The 19,432-nt window shown below is 33.0% G+C and overlaps 1 protein-coding gene across 2 annotated transcripts in view; it reads right to left on the bottom strand.

The window, feature by feature from the left end:
• LOC119642809 (furin-like protease 1) overlaps positions 1 to 19,432 on the bottom strand; it is a 483,953-nt gene that overhangs the window by 217,340 nt on the left and 247,181 nt on the right. The window contains exon 3 of one of the 2 annotated variants that reach the window (XM_038042089.1): positions 8,233 to 8,287. The exons of the other annotated variant lie outside the window; for it this stretch is intronic. The gene's annotated coding sequence lies outside the window, so the exon portion shown is untranslated. The remainder of the gene's footprint in view (positions 1 to 8,232; positions 8,288 to 19,432) is intronic. 2 annotated transcript variants of the gene reach the window in all.

Raw genomic sequence — 19,432 nt, 5'->3', positions numbered from 1 at the left:
AAGCTATAAAAAATATATTGTATATTGTAAACGTTGCAAGCTACTTCTCAATCGTATAGCATAGCTCGGATGTACTTTATATATGCTCTGGTTGTCTTATTGAAATGTCGTAGTAAAATATTTTGACTTACAAGTTTTGAGGCTAGTTGGTTATCAAGATCATTTAATGGTCATAAATATCTGCCAAGGCGAGAACTTTATCTATGAGACCATAGGCAACGAGAAAGTAGAGTAAGACATTTAGACACCAAATTTTCATCTTTCGTGACTATAATTGATTGCGTTTCATTTAAAGCTTCACGTTTCTAATTAAAGCGCAAAATTTTTCATCAATCAAAACTTGAAAGTGAGCCTCATTCTTGAGAATAATTACGTCATACACAAATCATCGCCGATCTGGTTAAGGAATCCTGCACAAAGAACATGATTGACTGAGTTAAAATGGCGCCTAACCAATAAATTTCAACGCGTAAGTATTATTAATAGACTCTTTTAGAAGCATTATTCGAATTTTTCACAAGGCGCCGAAAGCGAACTTTAATAAAACATGTTGAAGTTGGTCGACTTTGGCAAATGCAATTGTCAAAAGACACTAGAACTATGAAAGTAGAGAAAGTAACCTCCAATGTAAAAAACAAATACCGGGAGTAATTAATTATCTGTCTTCCCCAAATCTTGTCCACTCAGAGGTAATTATTACATATGCAACAACAGTTGGAAGTTATATATATATTTACGTGGGAGGCCGGATAAGAGAAGAATTTAAGATTGCGTTCTATGTTTTAAAAGTAAATGGACAGACAGAATTAAAAGGGGATGAAAAAACTGATATGTAAACCCTATGTATATATAAAAATACGGTGTATATGTATTCCGTACCGGCCGCCGTACCTGCCAAAACAATTTAATTTTTTGAATAACAAATAACTTATTTCAGAAGCCAATCCATACTCTAATGTAGATCGTAATAAAAGTTTTGTTATATCAATTTTTAGCAAAGCAATTAAGAGCAAATACATACGAACATGATTTTCTATTCCTAATCAACACTCGATGTAATCAAGTATACGTAAACAATTTCATAACTTTTCTCTTCTTCTGGTGATTAATGAACGCATGCATTATTAAGCGTCGCATAACTTACTTATCATTGAAGCCTCGGTTTTCAGCTATGTCTGTCAATCTTTACGTAAGATTTATTCATGGCTATTATTACAAATTCATATCTAGCGCATAGAATCTCCCGCCTAAGTAAGTATTTTTCTAGCGGTCCTTGTATGTTTGTGCAAAATAGCAACTGAGCAGATAAATTGTTTATGGAGTATTCGATGAGAGTTTTAATAGTCGTAATAAGTTCTATACGCTCGAAATGTGTAAATCGACATATCTTCGATGGCTGCTCGTCAACGTAAATGCAGAAACAATGCGTCATTTTATGAGGATTTACTTTTGTGTGCTTAGATGATGATAAATTTAATAAAAAAAAAAGAGTGCTCAGCTAATATTACATCGATATCCGCTAACAGTCATTGGATGAGGAAAACGATATTTTCATTATCTCTTTATGAGCTTGTTTTCAACTGACACCTAATGCATGATGCGTGAAATTAGCTATAAGACCATGCGACAAAATTCAAGTTAATTTTCGACTTCTTCGTTGATTCGATTAACATTAAGGTTTACAAAAGAAGAAGAAGAAGAAGTTGTGAAAGAACCAATATTTAATTGTTTCTAAATCGCGTTTTATCTAAAGTATATCGCTAGCGAAATGTAAACCGAAGCATACTGATTTGCTTTTTGATTGACTTCACAGCCACCATTTAAAGAATTATTACTCTCGAAAAGTTTTCATTCATTTCAAACGTTCCTCTTTAAACATTAAGGAGGATGTAAAAGGGCCCGAGCCTTTTTCAGCCGCTTAAGCTCTTATAAGCATTCCGGCTCTTTAAGAAACTTTTCAATAAATCCATGACTGATTTACAGGCCAATTCAAGTTCCAAAAATTGAAAGGCTTGAAAGCTTGAAGGCTTTAAATTTATGATAGAGCATTAAACGAACACTATTAGGCATTAAATTCATAAGCAATTTGTTCATTTATAGCTCTGAAATTTTTAAAATGCTTACAAGTGATTCAAGCAATTGGAAACCATAAAAAACAATCAAATCAGTTAAAAGGTTCGATTGTAAACGATTTGTTTTTACCATTGTTGTTATGTTGCAATCGTTTCAAGGAAATTTACAATAGTTCTTTATAAGTCTTCGAAAATTTTTGGTATTCAAACAACACTTGATAAGGAATTGTTTAAGAGATAGTTTCATGTTGACAAGTTTGAGCTTAAATGGCTTGAGAAACAAATTTTCCATATATTCTCTAATCAGTTTTTTTCCTTTACCCAGGAAAGCATTCTGTCAACAAATAGTTGTGGTTCACCGTCGTAAAGCATTACATCTGTTTGACTAGTATATGATATCAAAGTTTATAAGGTTTCTAGTTGGTTTCTAAGCAATTTCATTTGAACAGAACAATAATTGATTCGTTAGAATATTTGAAATTTTAGAGCAAAGATGAAAATCTTGTTTTATGTGCAGAGTAAATGAAATATGCTTTGTCAAGAAAACCATTAAGAGCCTGATTTCGACCTTTCAATTAAGATGAACCATCAGCTAAGGGCTTTAATAGAGAGAGAGAGAGAGAGAAACATACTTCATCACAGTGTTGTTGGCTGACTTCTCCGTTCGAATGTAAGCTTCAGAGCAACAAACCTTTAAAGTTCAATGTGGTAAGAATGCTGTTTAAAAAAAGATCATTTATTCGGATTATTCCTACGTCGTTAAAAGGGGTCTTCCATTGCCGAAAAACTTTATAAGTAGGATCGAAGAATAAGCTTATGTTAGCCTTATCACGGAATTGGCAGATTAACATCTAAATACATTCTCCTTAATGTTAATGCGTTTTTTCAAATAACGCTACTATCGATATAAAACAGCATTTTTACTTTTTTCATTGAAGATTATTGGTGTAGGGATGCTTAGCATGCTATTCCCGCCGTTGTTATCCACAAATATTAACCGATAACCAAAGGCAGCTATTTTTAAAACACGTTTTATATGAAAGCACATAGCTTGGAATTTTGTAAAAGCCGCACTGCCAAGTACATGCAATCAGCCGAACCCAGTCATATATTAAATTCGTTAGCAAATTTTATCGGACATTTTCAAACAATTATTAGATATTGCAATGCATATTCATATTAAAATCACGTACTTACAGCATACGTTTTGGCATTGTGCAATATTGATAACTATAACATATTTTTAGGCTTTAATATTTTTTTTAAATTTGATATTTGAATTTCAAACTTTATGGAGTGTAAAAATATATTATTTCTATTATTATTATTATTTCATTGTCAAATTTTTAAGCAGATTTCCTAAAAATTTTACATAAAATTTTGTAAATACATTTATTTATTTAAGCTTATGTATACATATACGAATACTTACTTAATATGTGTTACATATAGTTTTCATATTAGTTAACAAACACACAAAAAAAAAAAAAAAATTAATAAATATGAAGGAAAAAAACGTTTTGTTTATTGTCCTGCGAACACACCGAGAGAGAGAGTAAAAAAAAACTATTATATAATAAACGCTAATTTCAAATGTAAAATTTCCTTTACAAATAAAATATCATTTTAATACAATTACATATAATTCAGAAATGCTTTGCGGATTAGACTAAAACAATTCCGTTTAACTGTTTCAAAAAAAAAAAAAAAAAACAAAACAAAAAATAAATAAATAAATAAATACTAAACAAAATTACAATTTTTTCCATTGGAAAAGTTGTGATTCTAAAAACAAAATTAAAGTTTATGTATGCAGTGTAGTGAAAGCAACCGAAAAAAAAAAAAACCGCCGCATGTTATATCAGAAAATTTGGTCTAATGATGGTTATGTAATTGCCAATGAATTTTAACCATGCAATGTGTAAACACTATATGATCGCACACACGTATAGATTATATATATCTATCGAAAACAATTAAAACTTCATCATAAAACTAATAACGCATTTGCATATTTTGAAAAAACATAAACATAAAATTTAGTAAATTACAATTAATTTGACAATGCTTTACCATAAAATAATACTCGAATAAAATAAAAACGTTCGCTTTTATTCTTATCTTTATTTTTACCTTTTTGCGTTTGCACCAAATGTTTATCCTGACAGTGGAATTCTCACAAAGTGTGGAATCGATTTAACAATGTCCGTAGATTTGAAAAACAATATTACGACCGTTTCTTTCACTATTACTCTTAGCAAAAGAGCGGTATATGATTCCAAAACTTCGATGCTATCTGTAAGCCTTACTATGCCAATAACAGTTTGAGGTGCAAAAAGGTCGAAACAAAAATGTTCGCCTTATTCCGATTAGATCGAGTGCTTTGCAATCCGTTAGCGTTGCGATTAAAGTTCAAAAACATAGTTCGCAGCATCTGGATTCTAGATGCGTTTAAAGGCACACTGATTTCAGAAGTGCGAAAAGCATTTCAGTTTCAATAGATTGACATTCATTTTTTCGATTAGATTCCATTTCAGTGGACAGTCACTTAACCAAAAAAGACATTTTTCATCACGAACAGATACAGCTCAATTTAAAGCACATCAATGCGTTAATAAGCAAGCTTTATGGCGATTAGATGCATGACATAAAAATTTGCAAAAATCTATATGTTTCATATACCTTTTTTAAAATGGGTGAGTTGTGCCCTAAGAATTAATGAGAGAAGACACTATGTTTTATCGGGCCGCCTGCCATTTTTACAAATTGGAAGAATTGCTTACGGTTAATATGTGCTTTCCACTATGTCGTAGAAAAGCGAAAAAATGATTTTGTTGCGAAGTCATTCCGAAAGAGTGCACTTTAAAGATATTTCTGCACTATGATTATTCCACGGAAAGATATACGCTTTAAGATTTTAATATTTTCTTAACCGATTCCACTTACGGTACAAGGTGCGCATGTACAGAAAAGTTTAAACGTAAAAGGTTTTATTATACCAATCGATTCAGAATCATTTTCTTAATCGATTTAAGCACGTGTGTCGGTCAGTCCGTCTTATGAGCAATATTGCTGTGTTTAATCTACAAGTTGCAGTGAAATGTTATGGGGCAAGGGGCGAACATTATTGCAAAAGGATTGCACAAGACTATTTCTGCGATCCCTCCCCATATAACGCGTTTCTCAAAAAATGTCATTGTGTGAAAAAAACTAGCAGTTGTCATAACTTCGCCTAGTATTAGAAATTTGGCATATCAAACTGATGTGATAAATTTGAATCGCATATCGTTTAGGTTACCTAACCGTTCCTAGGTAAGATTTTACATATTTTAATACTACATAGCGAACATTAATTCCCGCGAGGAATTTGACAGAAAAGAGGAGTATTTTAATTACTTTATAATGAAAGTCGCTGAAACTACCCAAACTAGACAACTATTTCCTGGACTTCATGCAATACAAGGGTTCTTATAAAGTGTATACTTTTACGTGGCAATGAAGTCTAATTTCTAGTACTTTCTAACAAAAATACGTAAAAATTAGTAAGACCTTTAAGCCAGGACAGTTCACGCACCAATGTAAGTCCACTCAAGCAAAGTATGCTTTTACATGTAAGCGGGGTATAATTTTAGGATTTTGGTGGAGAGAATTTATGATCAGCCTTGCCTGACTATAATATTTTTACTTCTTTTTTACTTAAAAGACTTAGACAATCTTCATGGTTTGATATATGTTAGCTTCCTTGAAGCGTTCTATTATTTTCGAGTAATTTCAAATTTGTAGCCGGCACCTCCTGAATGCTCGCTGGTGTCAGAGAGAGGCCGAAGATGCTGAGATTGAAACATTTCTCTTATTTGTTTTATAACATAATTATTATATGAGTACAGTGCGTTTATATTTCCTTTTATAATAATTTGTGAAAAATCAGTTGTCTGGATCGCAATTACTAACTCTTGTGGTTCTAGAAGCATTTTCTGGAAAGAAAAAAGTCCTAGAAATACCCGACATGCTGTGAGAAAGATAGGATGAGTTAAGCTTAACTTTGAATATTGCACGACGTTGGCAGCCATCAGAGGCGTACTCTCAACGAATGTGTAGTCTGGAAAAAACATGGCAATGTTGTGAGATTCGAAACGATTTAGTTCGACTAATACCCACTCGGGCATAGGTTCTTCTTTGGGAAAACCTGCCATATAATTACAATAACAAAATATTATATGGAAGTTTCTAAACAGATGCGCATGACTTGGCAACACGAATGTCAAGGCCCGTCTGCTTACACTTTCTTTATCACGATAGTAAACATCAAAGAGAAAAAGTTTAAATTGTTTTCCCATGCATCCAATCCGCCAGATTTAGAATCCTCGGATCATTTCCTACTGCTAACATGGGCTGGCATATAGACAAGGTGATAACAATCGCAAGTTTGGAGGTTGAAATCCCTGGGCCCTTCCTATCTCCTTTTATTTTCCACTCCTTGCTAACCTCGGCTTTGTTACACGGTATAGAGACCATTCCCTAGGTGGTTAGTCCTATTTAAAAAAAAAATAAATATATTTTGGTGAAAAAAAATTGAGAAAAATGGGAAAGTGGAGTAGATGATTGACTGACAATTTGAGGAGTTCATAGATCTCACTATAAGGATGATACCGCGGTCGGCAGAAGACTATCAAAGCAATCAAAATTGACCGAAAGTTTTTGCTTCTTTCGTCAAGTTACAAAATTCTTGCCAAATGGCGAGACCAATCGCAAAACCCCTTTCATTCACGAAACTTATTTACCGTCCGCACTCTTTTATTCTCTTCGTATATTCAATGTGTTCCGCGTTTCACAATTTAGCATAAATCTTCAGTGTGTAATGAATAGTTCTTCTTATCTACCCGGCTCACTGCCAGTTAATCGCTCTTCAATTAAAGAGCATAAGTTACGGTGGAATAAAAAAAATGCTATAATAATCAGGCAAATTGTAGCTTACGTCCTTGTATAACCATAGAGTTGACACACATGATCACTTCGAAGGATAACTAAGGCCGGGCTGCATTAACTTATCATTAACAAAATAATGAAGTGTATATTAGGCAATATACGAGATTGCAAGACATGGTGAAAATCATAAAGTTCAAATGCTTATGTCATCATTTTTCTTTTTACTTAAAAAGTTTTACTGGCAAAATTTTGCCTGAGAATTTAAAAGGAAGTCACTTAACCAACTGGTGTGTGTAGTGTCAATTTTCTAAAATACTTTCTGTACGAAATTTAAAATAAAAAACCAAATTCTTTTATGCATTTTTATTAGTTATATGTATGTGAAAGCCAAGAAAAAATCGTCAATATTTTGTTTTATATGCCATTGATAGGTTTCTAAAATAAATTTCAAACAAAAAATAAGCAATAACAATGAAACTACTGTATACTTATACACACACACACACACACATATATATATATATATATATATAGTTTCGAAAGGTATTATGTGTGAAAATTATTTGCTTTTATTTGTCTCTAGATTTTACCTTTTCTTCTCCGTTTTTCTTTCATTTTTTCTTGCTGCCTGATGTTTTGTTCAACTTGTTCTATGGGTTTTCTTCAATTTGCTAGCTATGTATGTACATAAAGTTTTCCTTTTTGCAAAACTTTTGAATTTAATATCACCGGAAAAATTTCATTTACTTTCTAGGATATTGCTATTGATATAAAATATATAAACAAATAGAAATCTATAGATGCAGTTCTTATAAACTGAAATGTTAGGTTATTGGAAGAAATATTCCGCTGTATGCGGCTTTTCATTGGGTGAATTGCTAAACACAAGTCTTCAATCATTGGGAATCACAATTCAGTAAATTGTCTTTAGAGCCAAGTTTCAGTAATATATTCTCTGCAAAAATCTTGGGAAAATTTCGGCAAACTTATTATTATTATTATAAATTTTGCCTGAGAATAAAATTCTAAGACTAACATCTAAGGCTTTCGGGTTTATTAAAAAACTCTACCCCACTTGAGATTTGAACCTACCGACCATTGAATTGCTAGTCGAGACTCTTGCCTACTCTTGACCACTCAGGCAATAAACTTAATTCTCATTACTTCCCTCTAGCAAGTAAAACAGTTTCCATTTTACTTTCTTACGTAATTCTTTCAAATATTTTCTTCTTACCAAAAATTTGCGGGAAATTTCTTGACTTTTTCTACGATCTCATTGAGTATGGTTTCTATATAAAGAAAAAAAGAAGAAATTTTCATTATTATTTAAACAATTTACAATTTAATAATTTTTTATGCATAGAATATGTGTCCGGCATGTGAGGACAATCACTTATACAATCATTCGATATCTACAATAGTTTTTATATCGTACACCACTTGTGAAACAAAGTATATTAAGTTTGTGCGAACGTATGTAACACACAGAAGGGTTTAAAATAGAACCACTTTTTATTATATCAAACGATTTAGAATTAATTTCCGAATTGACCTAAGCCTGTCCGTCTATCTATCTGTCCTTTCGATATTTGGCCATGTGAATTTGTATTCTAGTTGCAGATCGCAACTTCTGAGATATTTCGATGGAATTTGGTACACTGACGTGCTTTAATCCAAGCACGAGCACTATTGAAAAAGGTTTTGATCGATCCACTTTTTCCGGTGCACCCCATAAAACACCCTAATCTGAAAATGCGTTATGTGGCGCAAAATATTGCAATTTTCATAATTTCATTACAAAACCTGCCCTGTAATAGTATTTTGACATTCTAAATTGTTATAGAAAACTTGGTTCAACTGGCGTAATTTTTTAAACCCTCTCTCATACATCCTCGAATCTGAATGCAGCGAAAAGATATCATTTTTAATATTTCACAGTGAAAATTAGCTACTAATAGCAAATTGACGTACAAATCAATCTGGCCGAATTTGGATCATGTAGGTCTATTCTTTGGACACCACAGCAATATAGAGATTCCTCCAATAAGCGGGCTTTCATGAAAAGTGTACCTTTGCATGAAAGTGATGTACAACTTTTGATGTATTATTGTCAAAAAAATAATTATTATTATCAGTTACTATATGTCTTAACACAGTGACGCCAAAAAGTCTTGCATGACCAATCTATCCGTAAACGTTGTGCCAAGTATATGTGGCCAAGTCAACTTCACCGGGTTGAGGTTTTAAGCCGCGAACAATGACGTGTTAGTCGCAGATTTTGTACACTCGGTTACTCATGTAAATATACGATATACGAAGCGAACATGCATTTACTGGATATATACGTGGCATAATGTGTCGGTATGTCGCAACCATTTGATATATTGAATTCGTATAAAATTTCATAGCATTATTCTACGTCATCGCATAAAGCGGCACGCATTATTCGAGTCGCCGCGTTTAAATAAAATTTTTTTGTGATTGTGCAGACATTTTTAGACCGATTACGACAATTTTTCGATTTGGCACAGGGGATTTCGTTAAAGAAGAATTCAAAACCAAGCACAAAAAGTGCAGATAAACGGAAAGAGAAAAAAAGGGTAGTTTTCGCATGTAGGACCTGATAATGCACTTTCAGTTATTTGCGGGCAGATTTTCGAAGAAGACTGATAACATCACACTAATTTATGAGCGAGTTTGGCCCGGTTTTTTTTGATCTTTACTCAACGATATTTGGCCAATTCATCGATTGTCTCGAGGTCGTATGTGGGGATCGAAGACTTTAATGCGGCGCTCTTTTTCAGAGAAACGTTTAACGTAACTTCTTTGCTCAACACATTGGAAAAATTGGAAAAAATAATTTCTGTGTCGCAGAAAATAATACGCAGCTGGACCACTAATGAGGTTTATGATGTGAAATATGCTACCAATTTAGAAAAAAACTTTATAGCCGGGCTAGGCCGACTATTAAATACCCTAAAGCACATTTTCTAACACAATTTTTATTTTTGCCATAGAACACAAAAGCTATACTTTGTTTTTATAGAAACTTACTATTGTGGAACTATATATTAAAAATTAGATCTCTTTGCAAATAAAGGCTTATCTTGCGTAAGGATAATTATCTCCAAGAGGTTCATAAATGATGGTACATATTCAAAATTCAGCTTAGTTAGTTTTTACATTAAACTATTATAATGGATCGTTTTCATCATAAAATGTGAACACTTGGACTTTTCTGCATTAAACACAAAAAATTTTCGTCCGGATTGTTCAAACTTATTACAGAGAATTTTTTTAAGTTAAATTTATTATTTAATGGCATTAGATCACTGGCATGTTCCACGATTCTCTAACGAAACAACATGTAGGCTTACTGTCTGCAGGCGAAGATTATCGTTATTGTCTTCCCACCCATTAAACTTCTTCGAATTACCAGTAAGCCAATGTCTTTAACGGACAGCCCGAACTAACAGTAACTACAATAACGCTAACCTAAACGGCTTTTATTTTCAATATCAAACTCGAATATTTATTATACCTAAATTATCGAAGGCAATCTTGGACAGCTGAGATTATCGGCCACTACTGACTATAACTTCTCATTGTTGATAATTCATATGTGTCCTAACCAAGGTCGGAGTGGTGTTGGTGACTTTTCGAAAGGAAGCAAGAACGGAAATGGCAATAACCATATCCAGCTAACCGCTCTTTGGACGATTTCTACTGCCTGTCCTTACAATCATTCGAAGTCAGCTGGTCAGCTGTACTTTAAATACGATAATCCTTCTAATTCAGTGTCATGCGTTAACACTATCTTAAACATTGACACTTGGCAACGTCAAAATACGTGAAAATAACTTAAAGCTAAGCGTGGAAGTAAAGAACTTTTTTTACCGTGTAAGAACATAGACAAGTATCTATATTATCAGTGTGAAAGATTGTTCCGTTAATATCACGATTACGGCCGTAAGACAGAAGACGCTTTGTCTTGACTTTCTCTACACCTGCACAAATTAGGTAAACAGTCGCTTTTTTTCAGTTTTAATTTTCCTTGTGAAAGCCGCAAGCTCGAGTTCCCTTTTCAACTCAAAATTATTATCTTATACATACACGATCTTGAGAATGCAAAATGAGTAACGTTAATTGTTTTACAACATAAGTACATAAGAATACAAGTTTTCTTCAGAACAACTGAGCACTTATTAATATATAATATCTTTGAGAGCTTGCCTTTAATAACTAAAGAGCCGGAAACGAATCAATGGTGAGATGACAGATTTCACGTCCGTTTCAACGTCTCTAACATCGACCTACTCGTTGACAGCAAAGAAATGACAGCATTTGTTTACGTGTGACTTTTTTGCCATAACGAATGTCAAGCCTTATGTTTTCTTTTGCAGCAACTGTTTCCATAGAAAAAGGTACGGTATTGTTATGAGAAGCAAACGTTTGCAAGAAATGAATCGACAGGGAAAGCCTGCCTAATCTTGTTGATAAAGGGAACAGCAAAATGACATGGAAATAATAAAAGCAAATAATAATTTCTGATGCTTATACCTGTAACTGCCATGCAATAAAAGGCTTTTGCGAAGTAACAATTAATGAACAAATGTCGGAGAACAATTAAAAGTAGAATTAGAAGAAAAATTCAATAAATTAAGCCAAGCTATCGAGAAGTTTGTACACGATTGCACGGGCTTTTTTCAAAATATTTTTATCTAAAGAAAAGCGGAGAAGTATCAAAAGTCTATAGTGGAGTAACAAAAGAATTTGCAATCAAATGACGATCTATAGAAAATTGATGTATTGACTTCAATCTTTGCATATGATACTTACATCATAAATTTAAAGTTATGTTCATAGTCTCTCGCCACTCGCCATACAAGGTTACATTAAGTCTATGAAGATGTATAAAACAGCCAGAAGGACTTGGGATAGATCCTGACTAAACAATGCCTTTCTGATTCTCTTTCTCTATGCTAGTCTGTCCGTTTTGTATGACCTTACAGCACCTGTGGTACAGGGTACATTAAGCTCGTGTGGACATATGTAAGACGCAGAAAGGCTTAAGATAGACCTACCTTTTATTATACCAGAATCATTTTCTGAATCGGTGTAAGCCGGTCTGTCCGTCTGAAGTCTGCCCATGTAAATTTGTGTTCAAGCTACAAGTCGAAATTTTTGAGACAGCTTGAAGAAATTTTATACACCAACGGGTTTCAACCCGATGACAAACACTGGTGAAGAAGGTTGGGATCCCTTTCTTAAAGCATAAAGCAGATATTCCTCTTGCAAAGATTCTATGGAATTCGCATAGCGAGGTCCAATAAAGAACGCACTAAAGTGGCGTGGAGACTTCACGTCACATAAGGGTCATCAACGTCCCTCCACCATCGTTTGATGAAGCTTCATTTATAGAATGTTCAACATACAAATTGAATCGAAGTTTACGATTAAACAAGATGCCTAGATCCAGAAATAAATTCTTCTTCTTTATGTGCAAAGAGATGTAATTTTTAGTATATAGTTCCATAATAGTAAGTTCATATAAAAACAGGATGTAATTTTTGTATTCTATGCCAAAAATATGAATTGTGTTAGAAAATGTGGTGTAGTCAATAGTCGGCCTTGCCCGATTATAACGTTTCCACTTGTTTTATTTTGTTCAAACTGTAGACCGCAACTCCAGAGATATTTTTAAAAAAATTTGGTATAGTGGCTTGTTTTGACCTAAGAATGAACCCCATTGACAATATTTCGATCCGGACCACCTTTTCGACTACTTCCATAAAACGCCTTATTTGAAAAGTCGAATAAATGTAGGATGGCGCAGGGTATTTAACGACATGCATTATATTATTGTAGTGCTTTTAATTCTTGAAATTGATTTTTTTTAAATAAAAAATTAATAAGAAAAAGCTAAACATCAGCCACGCAAAATAAGTTCCGCTGTCGCAGACAAATGAAATGTACGGATGAAACATGCTGATACCGAATTGCAATCACATAATTTTAAAAATGCCGTAAAAGCAGAAAACAGCGATGGCATGTAACAACGAGAAATAGAAAAAGAGAATCGCAATAACATTAATTTTGTTTGGTTTCTTGCATATCTTTATTAGATTCAATGAATCAGAAAGTGTTACAGACCAAAAATACTACGCGCCAAAGTATTTGCATGGAACATGACAGTAGTCCACGTCACAAATACGCGAAGCTTTGATTTATAGCCGACGGTTACACTAAATGATACAATTCGCAAACAAACTTTACGATAAAAATTTACGATAACACAATAGAATTGATATTAAGCATAGATTGCGACTGAGAACAATTGGTATAAGACACTACAGCGAGGGGAACGGGAAATGATATCAATTAATCGATGGATTGAAATTGAAGGGACAAAATAAGGATTGAGGATTTATGGATCAAGTTTTTGTTAATTTTTGTTAATTTTCTCTGACATGAAGCTAGATGTACTTCATGTCAATGTGTTTGCGTTTTTGCGCCAAAGCAAAAGCCCTTAACGTTTTTCCACCAGAATACAAAAACATTTTGCTTATGTGAACTTTATTAAACTGACTTTATTTGCAATTTTTCTCGTAAAACGTTTATGCCGTCACTGTGAAATTTTGTGGTATTATGGATCGAAAAATCGAATCAAGTAACATGGGAAAGATAGCCGTGCAGGCAAACCTCTAAACCTCCGTAAGTCTAGTTCTTTTAATGGCGACTAAGCTTTTTTGATTATATATAAAAAATGCGCACGCGTATTACACGAAAAAACGGATTTTTTCCCCCCAAATTACGTGCTCTTCAACCTAAGCGCTTTTAAAAGATTAGTTGCGTTAAACAAATCTCTGAAGAAAAAGTGTAACGTACTGTCTTAAGTTTTGATTTCTAACTTCTCTTCCATTAGCCGAAAGTATTTACGTTCGTTTAAAAGCATTTCCAACAAAACAAATGGTCGGGCAAGGCCGACTATTAAATACCCTACACTACGTTGTCTACCGTTGTCCTTATATCCGAAATTACTGTTGCAGGTCAATTTTCATTACCACATGCTAAAACTTAGACTTTTCTACTCTACAAACGGTGAAAATTCCGTGAAAATTCTTATTAGAATACGATCCAAATAATTGGCCGACAAGACCCCTATTTCATACAGTTAAGTTTTTTATGTTAAATTACTATTATGATACATTTTCATCATGAAGCATTAAAAATTATATGCTTTTGTCGTATGAACTTCGGCATTCGTTACATGAGATGGGATTCAAAAATGGCCCCAGACGGTCCAAAGTGAATTTGAGAGATACTACTACTTGGCTGCTTTTGCTGAGAAATGTTTAAAATTGCAATTTTTTTCGAGAAAGTGGACCGATCCGAACCATTTGCATTTGTCCTTGGGGGGGCACTGTACCAAATTTCATCGAAGTATCTCAAAAATTGCGACTTGTAGCTTGAACACTAATTTACATAGACAGAACACAGACGGACAGACAGGCTTAAATCAATTTAGATTACGATTACGAATATAATAAAAGGCGCGACTATCTTCAACCATTCTGCATGTTACATACGACCGCACTAACTTAATACACATTTTTGCTTTTATTTTTATTCAACGCCCGTTTTATAGTTTCCAACCTAATATTTGTAACAATGTCCTTGTAATAACACTGAGGTTATCCTTATTTTCAATGTAATTATAATAATACGTTGAGGGAAAGTATGAGCGAGATTTTCGACAAGTTAATTTAAACCTTGTTTTTAGCAGAACCGAAGAACTTTGAAGCTAGTGCTCATTTCCTTGTATTGCATAAGAAGGCATAAATCAATAAGCAATACATTTTAAAAATGTTTGCCTTTGTTAAGTTCAAAAATTGGATTGCTTGAGGTTACATATTAACGTATACTCGCCAATCACACAAAAGTCAATATTTTTAAAGTCGCCCTCTCGCACTTTTCTACCTGCAGACATAGAGTTAAAGGAGTAAGAGACCTTTGCAAATGTTTCAGAAGATCAAGGTTTATTTTTATTGGCTTAAATGATCGTTCGTTATGTCAAGAATGACATAAAAAGAGAATTGGGGGTGTGGCAAAATTTTATGTGTTGAAAAAATTTGCTTTTTCGAATATGATTGTGTGGCGGTATGCGGGCACTTGAAACTTTAAGTTCGTCTATCGCGAAACATAGTTTTTGAAAACGGCAGTCAGCATAAGTCAAATTATTTCTTTCATTTTCATTCGAAATTTTTGCAGTGTCTTTAAAACAAACTTATCTAGAAAAGTATTTAGGATATTTTTGAAAAACTAATGTAAATATTTTTTATTAGCAAAAAAGATTCTCTTCTTCTTCGGAAATTGACTTTTTCGATCACACATTCGTCAATTATACAAAAATTAACATATGCAAAAAATGCTATCTATTTTTCCAGAGAGGTAAATATAGATCATTGCTTACGGCACGTCTCCTTCCGTTAAAATGTTTTCTTCCTTTTTCTTGGAATCGCACTCGTATTAGCTACAAACTGATTTAAATAATATGGTTGCATGGTGCGCATTAGATTTTAAAAAATTAAAAATGCAAAAAAATGCAAGAAACTCGGGGAGGAATTCATTCACTTCTAATTATATCATCGATTCACAAAAAATGGAAGACTAGAGAGAGATCTCTTTAAGTAAAGCTAGATCGGCGCTAAACCTCATTAAATGGTGGGCCGAAGAGCTTAACGATCCTTACATTACAAAAAGGCCATATATGAGCTCAGTTAGACCAGTACTTGACTATGCCTCTGTTATGTAACTGAAATGTCTCGAGTCATTTCTGTAAGGACTTTATACACCCTAGCTTTTCAGTCCATTCAGAATCCTTTATAAACATCTAAAGGATATCCATTATTTAATTGCAATACCGGATTCATTAAATTCTATCAAATCAACGGTTTGCCTATGTCGTATGTAAGTTAACTTGTAATCTTAATATCTTACGAACATTCGAAAATTAAATGCATTTTTTTACAATTGTCGGTTGACAAGCTTTTACATGCTTGCAATGGCTTAACAGTTCACGCACAACTCGGATCTATACCGGCTGCGGGTGTGCCTCTGTAGTAGATCTGTACATACTTTTTTAGTTTTTCTTCTCTATGTCTCTCTCTCTCTTGCTTATTTACACATGAATTTTATTATTATTATTATTATTATAAATTTATCCAGAAAATAAATTCGAAGACTAAAATCTTAAAGCATTGACTTGCTAGTCGAGACTCTTGTCTACTCGGCCACTCAGGCGGATGAATTTTATTCTTTTCATATATTAGTAATTTTTGTTTTTTTCTATAGTTTGCGTCAGTTTTTAATAACACCTAACATAAGATTTACTTCTAAGAGTCAAGTTGTTTGTTTTAATTAAATTTCTTAAGTTAAAAAATAAAATAAGTAAATAAATAAACGTACCCCGCGAATGTCTCTGCGTTGTTGCAATTTTTTAGTTTTTCCTTAAAAATATATATTTTTTTAATGCAGCCAAATATTATCATTTTATTGCCTTATCATCTATCAAACGGAAAAAAATTGTGAATATTTTTAGGCTGGTACTGTGATTTTCATCCCCTAAAACGTCCACTCTTCAAGCGGAAGCCATAAAGGAAAATTACGAATATATAATATTCGTTAATATTTCCACACAGACGCAATGGGATTGTATTAAATACATCATTAGTAAATATTCATAGTTTATGCGATGACAACCTGAATATTTAATGAGGTATTAATAACAATATCTCTTTGTTTAACGATATCGAAGTGAGTATACTCTAAGACTCGACTTTAGGGGTAATAGTTTATCAGTTAATCATCAATGATTAGGTTAGGAAAGGAATCTATACCTAAGAATTAATCTCCTGTGTTCTAAAGCAGACATTTCAACTGGCTTTAACATGCTTTTGTTTAGTGGTGCAAGTAACAAAGGAAGGCATTATCGAATAGCAAAAGATAAAAAAATATTTTTTGTCCGAGACATGATGAACGCATTGTCAAAGATTAATTAGGCAAATGAACAGAAGCTTGGCAATGTGAGGATCGTAGAATTCTTGGAAAGTTTGTGCGTATTTGTATACAATACTCGAGAAGACATGAGGTAGACCTGCCATGTATTATACCGCTCGATTCAATTTCGCGTTCTGAAGCGAAAATGAAGCGAAGCTTATCCGTCCGTCAGTCCATATTACAAGCTGCAATATTGCTTTGGTCCAAGGGCGAAAGCTATTGAAAATTGCATGGATTGGAACATTTTTTCGATGGCTTTCAATACAAAATCTTCTTTTGAAAAGTCGTTATATGAATAATTGCATGAAGCGAAGTGCTGCATGGCGTTTAGTCGCGCTTCATACGTAACTATAGCGTTTTCATTTGTTTACACAATAAATCATTATGAATGCTTTCAGGCTGAATGCAATAAATTCAATATTTTTTTTTGTTTTTTGCTTTACAAATATGAATTTATCATAAAAATGTCACAATATTATTTAAATACAATTATTAAGTGCTTGTATCTATGTTTCCTTAAGTGAAACGCATACAATTTATTTATATTTACAAAATATATAAACAAAACAAATTAACCAGAAATTTATGAAACACAATCATGTAAAGTTTAATTAAATCAATTTTCCTTTAATATTTTCCCAATAATAAAAAGATTAACTTTATTATATCAAACTTATAAATCCATTTGTTGTCAAAACGTTCATAATGAACATCACATTAACTGACCTTTTGTTGTTTGTAATGATCATAAACAGATTTGTTATTATTACTTTTATTGTTTTTGTTCTTTTCGTTGTTGCTGTTGTTGCTGGTGTGGTTGTTATTCCGTATTACAGTATCAGGAAATTGTTGACATGTATACATGTTGTCAGCTTTGTATTACTTTTACTCTTAGAGAGATATATGCAGAGAGAGGTGGAGAGTGAAAAATGAAGAGCATTGAACATAATTTTCATTTCCAATTTCATCATATGCTTCCATATTTATAAAGCTAATAATTTATTGAGCTTGCAGGGGCGTTAAAAGGATTTCGTTGTAGCTTTATAGTCAGACAATATTGTTCATAGCTTGACATGATGTATTATTAGATTAAAGGTCAAAATTTTTTTCAAAATATTATATACAAAAAAGTTGACTAGAAAGAAAAATTTATTATTCAATATGCTCGTCAATCTTTTTCCAACAAAAGAACGTGTAAGAAACACGTGTTTTCAGTTCACCTCGAAAGATATGCTATTCAATTTTTATGGATCTGAAACGCTAAGCTAAGCTGAGAGCTGGCGCGATAAATCACTAAATTTATGAGAAAAAATTTAGGGATGACAAATTAAGCTGAGAGAGTTAATTGAAACCTTTCTTTCACAAGTAGCATTGGTAGCACTTGCATTGGTCCCTCTCAACCCTCTTATAAATAATTTGATGATCAATCACAAATCGTAGCATTTTAAACGTTAGGGTAATGTCTGCAAACGAAAATTATACTGTTTATGCTGCTGGTGCATCTGGCTTAAGATATTACGACTAATAACTTAATTATCAGTTTAGAGACAATGCTAAGCTTTTTTAAGTCTTAAATGATTATGAGGAAGGCGAAAAGGAGAGATTATCTCATTGATGACACTCGTTCTTTGGCAATAACATTAAAAGAGTTCAATAGCAAGGCATGATGATAGAATATGTAGTCTTAATACAATTCAGCATTTAAGGTTACGGACAGCGCTTATATTGCCTTCCCTTGTCTAGCAACTCTCAAAGTTATGACTTGTGAAGCCTTGTAAGCAGTAAGGTTTAATTGCTTGTTACAAGCAGAAACGCCAAAGGGAAAGAGCTTATCTTATTCATTAGAATATTCCTTGGCAATAATATGAATAGACTTTGATGAAAGCAGCTCATTATTTCAGCGCAAATAGTCTTAAGTCCGAGTCAGATATTTATTTCATTTTCATTTATTCATCTATTTATTAACTATAAAGCCAAAGGCCTATTACCTAATTATATAAATACATTTCATGTGCAAAACGAAACTATAATATAAGTAAGTATACAAGTCAGCTAGATGACTGCTAATGTATTCGTCTTCAATCATCATCTATCAGCAACAAAATATACAGTAAGAGTTTAGCAGTGCAGTCAATTTTATTGTAAACGTTTTCAAAAAAATCATTGAAGGATTTTAGTTTTTTTGGCGGGAACAGTAAAAAATCGCTCGGCTGGAAACGAGTTTGAATGATTTTATATAGAGGTAGATATGCAACCTGAATTTCAGATAATCGGGCAAGGAGAATTCTCAGAAAACATAAACGAAGGAGGGGATGTGGTCGACGACGGTATAAGCAAAACGTGTTATGCGATTAACAATCTAAGTAATATCTTGA

Source organism: Glossina fuscipes, unplaced genomic scaffold, assembly GCF_014805625.2.
Source record: "Glossina fuscipes isolate IAEA_lab_2018 unplaced genomic scaffold, Yale_Gfus_2 257, whole genome shotgun sequence".
Taxonomy (NCBI): Eukaryota; Metazoa; Arthropoda; class Insecta; order Diptera; family Glossinidae; genus Glossina; species Glossina fuscipes.
The sequence above is the reverse complement of the archived record's forward strand: the minus strand, read 5'-3'. Positions and strand labels throughout refer to the sequence as shown.